We start from the raw sequence: 12,084 nt of genomic DNA on the forward strand, positions 1-12,084 counted from the left end.
ATCACCGAAATTAATTATAACAGAAAATACAACATTTGAAACCAAACCTAATATTGCACCATGCAGGGCAAACAATTAGTGACTAAGACTAAAATACAAAATATCTGACATCAGCTTTCACATATCGATCTAGGAAGGCTTTGTTTCATGAGACAAGAGAAGCTGGTTCAGCATCATATATTACAACCCAGTTATTCAAAAAACACTCTGGTCGTAATTTTAATGTTTTTATTTTATATTTCCATACATACGGCCATTTTTTTTAAACATTCGGGTTACTTATTAGTAACCAGAAAGCACCCTCTGAGCCGTGATCCATTTTTTTTTAAACCAAATTTTGTCGGGTTATCATTTGGTAGTCCGACAATATTATTGGAAAGTTCGTGTCCTCTGGTGTGAGTAGGCACCCGAAAGACTTATCCTGAATGTTCAAACTAGTTATATATGTATAGAAAACGTCTCTGAAATACAATATATGTAAATTAAGAGGAGATAATAAAGACAACAAATATTTAAATGTCCTAATAACCGGTTCCAATGGAAATGTATATATTTTTAAGAGACCGCCGTGTACCCCCGTGACCTCGAACCTTCAACACCGAATATTTTTCGTCTCCCCATCGCCCTTCTTCAATTTTATCAAGCATTGCATTCCTACAATCATCCTCTTATAACTTCAGGTATGGTAAGTAACGCACTTTTGTTTGTGATAGATAGATGTAAAGCAATTTCCAATTCGCCAATATATTATATAGGGAAGATATAAGATGAGCCAAATGTACTAGGTAGATACTGAGGTATTAGTTTACAACAAGTGACATCTGTGACCCACAGTGATAATTACTATGGAAAAAATTTCTCCTGCTATATTTCACTATTTGGGTTGTTGTTGTTCCAGTTGTGTTTAGGTACTACCAATATTTGTAAGTTTAAATTAGGTTATGTAAATTTTTTTAAAAGAAATGTTCGAACTCAGGGTTAGAAAAAAGTGCCAAAATTGATTAATGATGTTTTCAATCACTCGATTTAAATCGTGTCAGTCCTATCTTACATCACTGGAACAACAATAAACAAAAGTTAAATATACTATGGACAAATTTCTTAAGGAAATTCTCTGTAAAAGCAATGCGGATGACCTGTTTATTTATATTTATCATGGATAAGGCGTACCAACCCTCTCGAGTTGCGGCGTTCGGGTTACTAAATCGTAACCCGATGTTCGGGATTGATATTCGAGATTGACGAATCCATTTGTCGAGTTACCAAACGGTAACCCAACATTCGGGATTGCTCTTCGGGCTTGCTGCCCCGAGTGTTTAAAAAAAATGGCCGATAGTCATGGCAGTATATGAATTCCCAGATGCTAGTTTGATCCATACTCCCCAGGCGCTCTCTGTAGTCGGTGGAGGGAAGGGTGGGTGAAAATGATAAACATTATTCAACCAGATTCATTTACTGTACGTTGGAGCAGGTTTTTTTCCCCCTTGTCTTTGGCAGAGGAATGTTTTTTTTTTTTTGTGAAACCAAGAATGATGGAAAGTGAATTTACTGTGATTATTATAGAGATAATATGACGAGTTTAGGCGGCTGTGGTTCAGTATTCAATGTTTAGTCTGTGCCAGTTTCAAACTAGTTTTTACTTCCTGGAACAAATTTCATTTCAGCTCTGCACGGTAGAGGGTATATTTAGTGTACACAAACATATAGTAAGTGCCCAAGTTGTGTTGCGATAAGTAGACTTACATGTTTTGGCTGGAGGTCTGCTGTCGTCTTCTCTTTCACCAGGTGAATGATGAATGGTTGTCACGATACTTCCTATTGTCCGTCCATCTATAGACAGATGCCTTTAGCACAGTAACTATAGACAATAGGCCTAGTTTAATTTATTAAGTAATTGAAGTTAGATCTAGATGGCTGATTTTGTCTGTCGTCATTAATGAAGTACCTGTAAATTATATCCTCAGGCTGGAAAGGTAACTTACTTTTCCACGCATAAATGAACATAATGCATAGTTAATTTGCCCTTAGAGTGTGAATTTTCCCTCTTAATTTTGTCACTAGGAATAGAGTTTCGGTGTCTGAGCCGTTATAGATTGAGTTAGCGTGCAACACAGTACACAGCGTATTTGTCTCGGAGGTACTGAGCCCCTGGGGTGAGAACATTCCGTACGGTATTGATTTTGGGGTCTCTGGGTCAAGGTCGTTCTTATATAGTCATCTTCTGGAAATTTCGGGCTATTTTTAAGCTCGTTCATTGAGGATTCACTGGGTTAATATAAATATATATATATATATATTGGGCTCAGAAACAAACGCGACCCCAGCTCGTTCTAGACGTTTTTTAAATAACCAGAAAGTGAAATTTTGCGTCTTGAATTTTACTCTAAACTAACCTAACCTAAACAGGCCTAACCCAATTCAAACTAACCTAACCTAATTTGTAGATTGAGTATCATGTACACGGTATCAAATCTAACAAATTGTTTGGAAAGTCAGTTTTAATATTATAGGCCGAGTTGCGTAGGGCGATGAACTCTCAGCTCATGCTGATAATGAAACACACCTCGTACATACGGTTATTGTGTCGGTGCCCGAGTCACTCGTGTCTTTGTTGCTTCAAATTACCAGGAGAATTATCATCATTACCTGTATTATTAAAAGTTCAGCCCCGCATCGGGACCACACGACCTGAATCCTGTCCCTTTGAATGATCTGGGGATCAAGCACTTCCTAAAAAAAATAAATAAAAAAAATAAATACATAAATAAAATAAACTAAAAAAATCCCGCGAGACTCCAAGACTGCTTTTGAGGTTTTGTTGAGATCGACCTGAACCCGTTAAAGAGGAGTTTGTGACAAAAGATGGCGAGAAAACTTTCCTGTGGCGAACGTCTGTGATTCCCACGTGAGACGAAGGTCGACCTCCTTAGGGTGGTTCCAGGTAACTCCTGAGGGCACAGGCTATGTTTGATCGAGGATCAGTCTGGAACTGAGAGAGCGTGTGGCCAAGTATACACTGCACGCCTACGATTAGCCATCTGTGACGCGCATTCGACACACGCCCACTCCGTAGGTTGTTCCGGGAAAGGGAGGGGGAGGAGGAGGTTCAAGACGGAGGCAAAATTAAGCCAAGTACGTCCGAAAATTATAGAAGGAACGTATCCCATACACAGACAGATTGACACTGCGATCTGAATAGCGTATATGTGTTTTATTTTAAATGTCAGGCACATGTAGACAGAGACTTGCTAACACGGCGGGTCAGATGTGGACCAGCCTGTTTGCCTGCCTGCCTGCTTCCCAAACCCATCCCAGTGCTCGTAGCTCGTTCTGCGTTGACCCACCACCACCACCACCACCACCACACGGAGCACACAGGGGCGTGCCTCAGGTTATTGTCTCCCCAGCACGAGGGAATTTGACGAAAGGAGGAAATATTGGGGATGTATATGCTGCTTGGAAAGACGTGGGAGACATGTATGTTGCTTGGGACGACGTGGGGGATGTACATGCTGTTTGGACGACGTGTGGGAAGTTTACATTACTGCTGGCGACGTGGGGATGTGTATATTTTGGGGGATGACGTGGGAGATGTGTATGTTACTACCGGGGACGTGGACATGACTGGTGCATGAGGGGAGGTGGGGTTCAATGGTAAAGAGAGAGAGAGAGAGAGAGAGAGAGAGTGTGACTGGCGCAGGAGGGGACGTGGGGGTGACTGGTGTAGGAAGGGACGTGGTGTGAGACAGGAGGGGCGAGCAGTGTGAGGTGTGAGGACAGTAGGGGCGGGGACAGTGAGGTGTGAGGCAGGAGGGCGGGATAGTGAGTGTGAGGCAGGAGGGGGCGGGGACAATGAGGTGTGAGGCAGGAGGGCGGGGATAGTGACGTGATGAGGCAGGAGGGGGGGGGGACAGTGAGATGTGAGGCAGGAGGGGCAGGGATAGTGAGGTGTGAGGCAGGATGGACAGGGGACAGTGAGGTGTGAGGCAGGAGGAGGGGATAGTGAGGTGATAAGGCAGGAGGGGCCAGTGGGGTGGGGAGGGAGGGGACAGAGGTGTGAGGCAGGAGGGGCGGGTACAGTGAGATGTGAGGCAGGGGGCCAGTAAGGTGTGAATCAGGAGGGCGGGGACAGTGAGATGTGAGGCAGGAGGGGCGGGGATAGTGAGGTGTGAGGCACGAGGGGTGGGGATAGTGAGGTGTGAGGCAGGATGGACAGGGACAGTGAGGTGAGGTGTGTGAGGCAGGATGGACGGGTATAGTGAGGTGATGATGAGGCAGGAGGGGCGGGGCCAGTGGGGTGTGGGCAGGACGGGGACAATGAGGTGTGAGGCAGGAGGGGCGGGGACGGTGAGATGTGAGGCATGAGGGGCGGGGACAGTGTGGTGTGAGGCACGAGGGGTGGGGACAGTGAGGTGTGGGGCAGGAGGGGCAGGGGACAGTGAGGTGTGAGGCACGAGGGTGGGGACAGGGGTGGGAGGGTGGGGACAGTGGGATGTGAGGCAGGAGGGGCGGGGGCCACTGAGGTGTGAATGAGGAGGGCGGGGCCAGTGAAGTGTGAGGCAGGAGGGGGGGTAGTGAGGTGTGGGGGGCAGGGGATAGTGAGGTGTGAGGCACAAGGGGCGGGGATAGTGAGGTGTGAGGCAGGATGGGCTGGGCCAGTGAAGTGTGAGGCACGAGGGGCGGGGGTAGTGAGGTGAGGGACCAGTGAAGTGTGAGGCAGGAGGGGCGGAGGTAGTGATGTGTGAGGCACGAGGGGCGGGGATAGTGAGGTGTGAAGCAGGCTGGGCGGGGACAGTGAGGTGTGAGGCAGGAGGGGCGGGGACAGTGAGGTGAGCCCCGGCTGAGGCAGGAGGGCGGTGCACCGGTGTGGCGCGGTGGCCGGACGCCCCACAATCAATACGGCCCACGCCCCTGGGCGGACCCTCAGCACCGCCGCCGCCGCCGCCACACCGCCCAGCCACCGCCCAGACCCTGCCAGCGCCGCGGCGGCCAAACACGCGCTGCCGCTGCTCCGCCCAGGGCACAGTCTTTTATGTTGTTTGTGTTTGTTGTCAGGCTTTTGTACGGTTTGTTGGAAACTGCACCTGGCCCCGCCAGATCTACCTACTCTAACGCACCACACCCACGACGCTGCCAACACAGCACCAACACTGACAGTTTACTTGCTGCTTTATGGACGCACCGCATTCTGATATTTCAGTTATTGTGTTTTTTCTTTCCGTGTGTGTTGCACCACGACACCTGCTGGCCCGTAAGCACAGCAGGCACCCGCATCTTGCACCTGCATCTCTTGCACCTTCACAACTACCACCTTAATCACCATCACCACCACGTGCACAGTGCCCCCAGTAACGCACCCCACCACTACCACCTCCACTAACAGCAGCAGTCACCACCGCCGCAGCAGCAGCAGCAGCAGCAGCGTGCACCTCAGCCTGGTGGGGGCGTCAATAGTGAAGTAAGGGGGCGGGTGGGAGACGCGGTCCTTAAAGCTGCAGTCACACACCCCCACGCGGCAGGACCCGAGCACGCTACTCTGCCCCCTACAACACCACGTCACGGGGGCCACCTTACCCTGCAACACGTGGCTCATATTGATTGTGATACCTGAATGTGATGAGTGACTAATTGCCCTAATAACACCTGCTCGCACAACATGTAATGATTGACCACAACACTATTATGCACTCTCAATGTTGAAACCATAAACGTCTTCCTTAATTAATATTAGCTTGCGCAAAAATACTAAACAAGAAGCACAACTGCCACGTTTTTCTTCCAGTGACGTCGAAAAGATGTTACATTAGACAGTGGCTACCGTAGCATAGGTATGAGATGTTTTTGAACACTGAACACTTGTAATTTATCTGAACTTACTTGAACACCACCAGAACGTGGTTGAGGAGAGAAAAATTTAACACAGGTGATCGTAATCCCCCGCTGAGGCGCGAAGGTTACCCAAGACACCTGTTTTAGTTTCAGCACATGTTTGATATCTGTTGACACTTGCTCAAAGCAGTTCTTATTGGACTTTGATGATCATAAAACCCATTGCATCTTACGCTCTTGAAAAGTCTTAGAGCTCCGAGAAAACGATTTAACAAGAATTGCGAATTCATATTATCCAAATCTTCTCCTCAATACCTGATCCGCTAACCCCTCGACCCACGACACAAACCCCACTGATTGGTAGACGAAAGCTGTCAATAAGGTCCCAAGGTGTGATCCCTGGGGAAACATTCCGGTGTCTCCCACACAGTCTGAGCGATTTCCTAGTCCACAGTGCTGACATTCTTCCATTATATGGTATAAGGTATTTCCTCAAAGGCTTCATGACAAGATTTCCCCCACACACATCACCGGCCACAAAGTCCGTAGATGCTGCAGCGGCCAATGTTGCTACATGTCCCTAGAACTTAGAACTTTTGCGATTAACACATACTTGATGTTAAAACTGAGAATTTAAACATTTACTGCAATTTTAACTCGGTATAATATAATTGCTATTTTGGACGTCATTAAGAAATTTTATGACGTAACGTCTGATGAAATTTTAAGAGTTTTAATAGATTTGGCAATTGGTTAATCCTATCGTGGGAGTTCAAATTTGTAATCCGCAAGAGGCTCTCTGTATAACAGATCAAGATTTGTAATTTTAAGGAACTTTTCTACCCATGGAATATATTATTGGTAACCCAATTGGAAATGATGAATTCTAAGAAAGAGAGCTAACGTATAATTAAGTTTGTGTAATGATATATACTGATTGAAATTAAGTCTGCCATGATAAAAGTGAACAATTCTTAACACTAAACAATGCCAATAACTTTACATGTATTAGGCGCTGGCAGGGGACTGCTAATAAACCCTAAACAAAATTGTAACTCTGTAATAAGCCCCGTGACTCTGAAAATACGATGGCATGAAGATATTGTTTACTTAAATTGAAACGAGTGCGGGTTAGGGATTTCACCCCAAGAGTAAAGTGGCCTTAGAAACAGTTGCGAGTGGATCCTGTGGAGCACCAACACAAGAGTCTTATGTGGGATTACCTGACCGTCACTATTGTGCGTAAAAGTTTGTTGTGAATTTTGTGACCTGTAATGTTCCGAGGACCAAACTGAGCCATGGATACCTGCGCTGAAGGTAAGTAACTCGTTGTCATTGCATCATCTTTAACCTCTGTGTCAGAAACAAGGTAATTCCAAGTAAATAATATGTGAGAACATCATGTAGCTGACATGCATGATACTCTTAAGGTAAAACCCTCACGTTGTGATTAGTCTCACTGCTCGCGATGTTAAAAATTATCAACAGCTATATCTCTGTGAAATGAACCTTTTTCAAATCTTGGACGAAAATAAAATGCTTCCTAATCGGCGCACGTGTCTGATTTGGGCGTGAGCGGTGTCTTGAAATAAGCAGGGAACTCGCGATGGCAACATAATTCAAGGGTGAGGACACGCGGTACAATGACAAGTGGCAGGAATTATCAACCTGATTACCCTATCTGGAAACTGGACCCGCACGAGGGATCACGGAGAAGAAAGGAAGGGAAGGAGGCGAAACGCGAAAGTGTGGTGAGCTGGGGAGGAGAGGTGGACGTGGGAGGGAGAGAGACGTTGATGGTGGGAAGGGTGGAGCCGCGAGGTGGTGGGGTCACCGTGTGGCAGGACAAGGTGAAGCGGGTCCTGCCAGGCCAAGGGGCACGGGGCTGCCCCTCCTGTGCACTTCCCAGTGTAGGTATGACCACTAGTAGTAGTTACCAGCATGTCATTTCACATACCTCAAGTGACATGAGAGCACGCATGGACCCTTGTTTGCATGACATGTAAAACGCATGCGCTCAAGTGAAACACGACCACCCTCACTCAGAAGCGCAAGCAGTCACTTATACACAGGCACATAAACACCTACAGTCATACATACAGCAACACGCATGCATGCTGAGGCACAAGAGATGGAGGCAATGCACGGTCATGGTAGAGTAGCCTAATCTGATCCTACCGTCTGATGACGTCACTGCTGGCCACCCCGCCCACCACACACTTCCCGGCATCCAGTACAACACCCAACACCTGGTACAGCACCCAACACTCAGTACAACACCCAACACCCGGTACAACACCCAGCACCCAGTACAACCCCAGCACAACGCTTAGTATAATACCCAACACCCAATACTGCCGGTACAGCACCCAGCATAACATCCAGCACAACACACAGCAGCTGCTACTGCACCCAGCAGGTGGTACAGCACCCAGCACAAACCCAGCACCTAGCATAACACCCAACACCCGGTACAACACTCAGCACCCAGCACAACAACCGTGTGGATTGACCTGTACAAATGTAGACCATCATTAAATATATTCGTGTTTGCTTGTGTTTTTGTCTCGGTATCCTTTAAGGACCTGCCTCCGTGACGCTCTGTTCCCTCAGCTACAGGAGAACACTTTTCAGGGCGAGGCAAGGGTAAAGAGGTTAAGACCTTCACTGATGGTAAGAATAAGGCTTGCAGTGGCATGTTCCCCTGTTCTTTATATTGGCTGCTGGGTGTCTACCACATGGAGCATCATGGGGTGATAAAGATGGTATGGAATCATGGAAAATTAAGAAAAAAATATATTCAGTGGTGGGGAGTCGGGAAAAAAAAGAAGATGCCAGTCACGGTTAGTTATGGGAAGTTCAAGGAAAAACTGTCAGGAAGAGTCATTGAAATTGTGTAGGGAAATTTGTCCCCGGCTATAGATATCCTGGACATTTGTGGCAGCCAGAAGGCTGAAAATATACAGTTACATAATTGGGGAATGGGTTTCGAATTACAAATAATATACAAATAGCATAAGTGATATAAATAAGATATATAATAACTAGATGGGGAAAAGCTCAAACTACAGGGCATTTCAACATAGTGACAGTGCAAGAAGTAGTATTTACTGGGAGTGAATACACTGGTTTATTACAAGTTATTGATAATTTTTACAATGGTTGGGACTGGGCTGTTCTTATAGCGATCAGTTCGTGCACGTATGAGCTGGATGCGGTTGTGGTGTCGAACAGCAATTCTCGGGCTAGGGATCTCAGGTGGTAGTAGGAGCCGGTGTCGAGGATGGTGCAGAAGTTTCTTACCAAATTTGCAGATGAGGTCGTGGTGATGGTCAGTGAGAGTCGAAAGGGTCAGTGTGTTGAGGTTTTGCTTGTTTGACACTATCATCTCTTTTTCTTTATATATTACAATAGCACAGCCTGTTCTACCTGTGTTTGTCTGCACAGAACCATCAGTAAAAGCATAACATTCACTTGATTTAATTCTCTCTGTGTCTGTTAATAGTTTCCAGTGTGACACATCTCATCACATCGGTGTTTAACATTTGCTTACTACCAACAGGAGTGAAATTAATAGGAACTGATATATCCAGCCAAGGAGGAATGGCATTAATGGGTTCGTCTGGGGTGATTGGGACATTCAGTTTCAAGAGATCTGCATCACTTTGATGAAGCCACGCCCCAAAGAGAGTCTTTTGTGGTAGGTTAGCGAGATAGTCGGGATTACTTAGATAGAACATCAACTCAGTTTGGGCTGTGATTTGGGGACCACTGTTCTTCAAAACATTGACACAAAACGTGGTATTAAGTAGAGCTATCCTCTCAGATAGGGAGGGCAGCCTGAGCTCTTTCCTCATGTTTACAATTCTGGTTGATTTGGGGTATCCTAGAATGATGCACATGACTTCAATTTGCACTACCTCAAGGCTGTTGAGTTGTTTAGGGGGAATAGTCACAAGATGGAGAGCATGGTAATCAAGTACAGAACGAATGAAGAGAAGAGAGAAAGTACGAGCATATGTGATGTTAATTCCATAGCCCTTGCCAACAAGGGTTCTGAGGGGTTTAATGCGCTGCATTAGTTTGGCACAAAGGTTGCAGACAAAGTTTGCATCATTCACACAAATTCCAAGATATTTATAAGAGCTACATAGTTCCAAGAGCATGCTGTTAATGTTAAAGTCAAGAGGCAGAGGGTGAGCAGGACGAGGATTGAAGACCCTCGTCTTGTCAACACATATCATGAGACCACATTCCACAGTCCTCTGAGCAAATACATTTAGCAAGGCTTGGAGCCTGAGCTTGGTCTGTGTCATAATGCAGATATCATCAGCATAGCACATTACAGCCTCTTTTGGCTGAACTGGAATGCCAGCAATAAGCTTGTGCATCAGTATATTAAAGAGCATAGGACTTAATATTCCTCCCTGAGGCATGCCAAGCTCAAATGATCTCATTCTGGCACTTTTGACTCACCTAAACAGAACACTGGCATACCTGTTGGACAGATAACCCTTTTTCCATGTCAGGAGTTTACCTTGGATGCCAAAATTAGCTAGTTGCTCAAGTATAATGTCTCTATTAGCTACATCAAAGGCTGATTTAAGGTCTATGAAGGCTGTTTGTGTCTTATCTTTTGAGTGAACAAGATATTCTGCAAAGCATGTCTGTGTGGTGTGCCTGGGCATGAACCCATACAGATTAGGGGCCAGTTTGTCTTTGACTTGAAACATGAGACGGTTGCGAACAACTCTTTCAAGGACTTTACACAAACAGGATGTGAGTGAAATGAACCTGAAGTTTGGAGAGTTAGCTTTAGGGATTGGTACTATGTTTCCTTGAGTCCATGTCTTAGGCAGAATACCCTGTGTGAGGCTCATTTGATACAGGTCAAGCAGTGGATGGTTAGGGACCTCATTTAACAATCTAAGGGTGTTAGAGGTTATGACATCCTCACCAGGGGAGGATGATTCACCTTTTATTAGTGCTGTTGTTAGTTCGTGGTGCGTTATAGGAAACTGGTCGGCTATTTCAATATTGAAACCCCTATTAATGTGTGTGGTTTTAAGATATTACTGTATGTCAGGAGGCAGGGAAGTGATTTGTGACACACTGGACCATTGGTCTAATAACATGACAGCATATTCTGCAGGGATGTGATGAAGTTGGACTGGGGTGGGTGACTTGGTAATGGCTTCAATTTTCTTCCACACTTCTGCTAGAGAGGTTGTTCTATTAATCCCCTGTAAGAATTGTTCCCAATAGGTGTTTCTCACCTGACCTTTGAGTTCACGAAATGCTCTGTTAGCTTTGAGGAATGCCAGGAGGTTATCACTAGTTTTGATTTGTTTATAAGTGTTGGCAAGCTGTTCTACCTTCTCTCCTTTTTTGGTGAGGATGGGGTCATGTGTCCACAGAGGTGGTTTAGTGCTGCCCCCCTTCCTCCTTGACTTAACGCAGGTGGTATAATATGTGGTAATGACATCTACAAGATCACAGCCAAATTCATCCACTGACCCAGGTGTATATCCAGCATACCATCTGTGGATGTAGGTCTTGAAGTGAAGTTTAAGATTATCTAGGATGTTAATTCTCAGCTTAGGATGGGGTTCACACTTGACATCAGCAACAGTGTATTCAGTAAGTATTGCATAATGATCACTGACTATGTGGTCTGACGAAGGAGGAAACATTTTCTATGTGCTTATAACCACAGCTGGAAATGTGTGTGTGTCTGTGTGTGTTCTCAAAATTATTGTTTCGTATATTCTTTTTTGTGTGTGTGTGTGTGGGGGTATTAGTACTAATATGAAAATAATTTGGTGGCCACCTCTATTCCACCCACTTGTACTCCCCTTCCCTTTACTCGCTGTTTCCTTCTCCCATTCAATGTTCCCCTCTTACCTCTCAGTGTTCTCCTTCCCACTACTAAATGCTTCTCTTCCACTCTCAGTACTCCACTTCCTCCTCCGCCAGTTTCCCCTTCCCCTCTAAGTGGTCTCCTCCCTCCTTTACCTTGGTGCTGCTCTAATCCCTACCCCCTTCTTCCTCCCTTGGTGCTGCTCTACCCCCTACCCCCGGCACACGGTGTCAACAAGTGTTGTCGTACCCCCACCCTTCACGTGACCCTCCGCCCGCCACCAACTTCTCACCCATACTCACCCCCCCTTGGCTCCACCACTCATCCCCGTCCGCTGAAACCCCTTGCTCCACCCACTACTTAACCCCTTTGTTACCCCTCCACCCCTTTTTTTC

Source organism: Homarus americanus, unplaced genomic scaffold (assembly GCF_018991925.1).
Source record: "Homarus americanus isolate GMGI-L3 unplaced genomic scaffold, GMGI_Hamer_2.0 scaffold1024, whole genome shotgun sequence".
NCBI lineage: Eukaryota > Metazoa > Arthropoda > Malacostraca > Decapoda > Nephropidae > Homarus > Homarus americanus.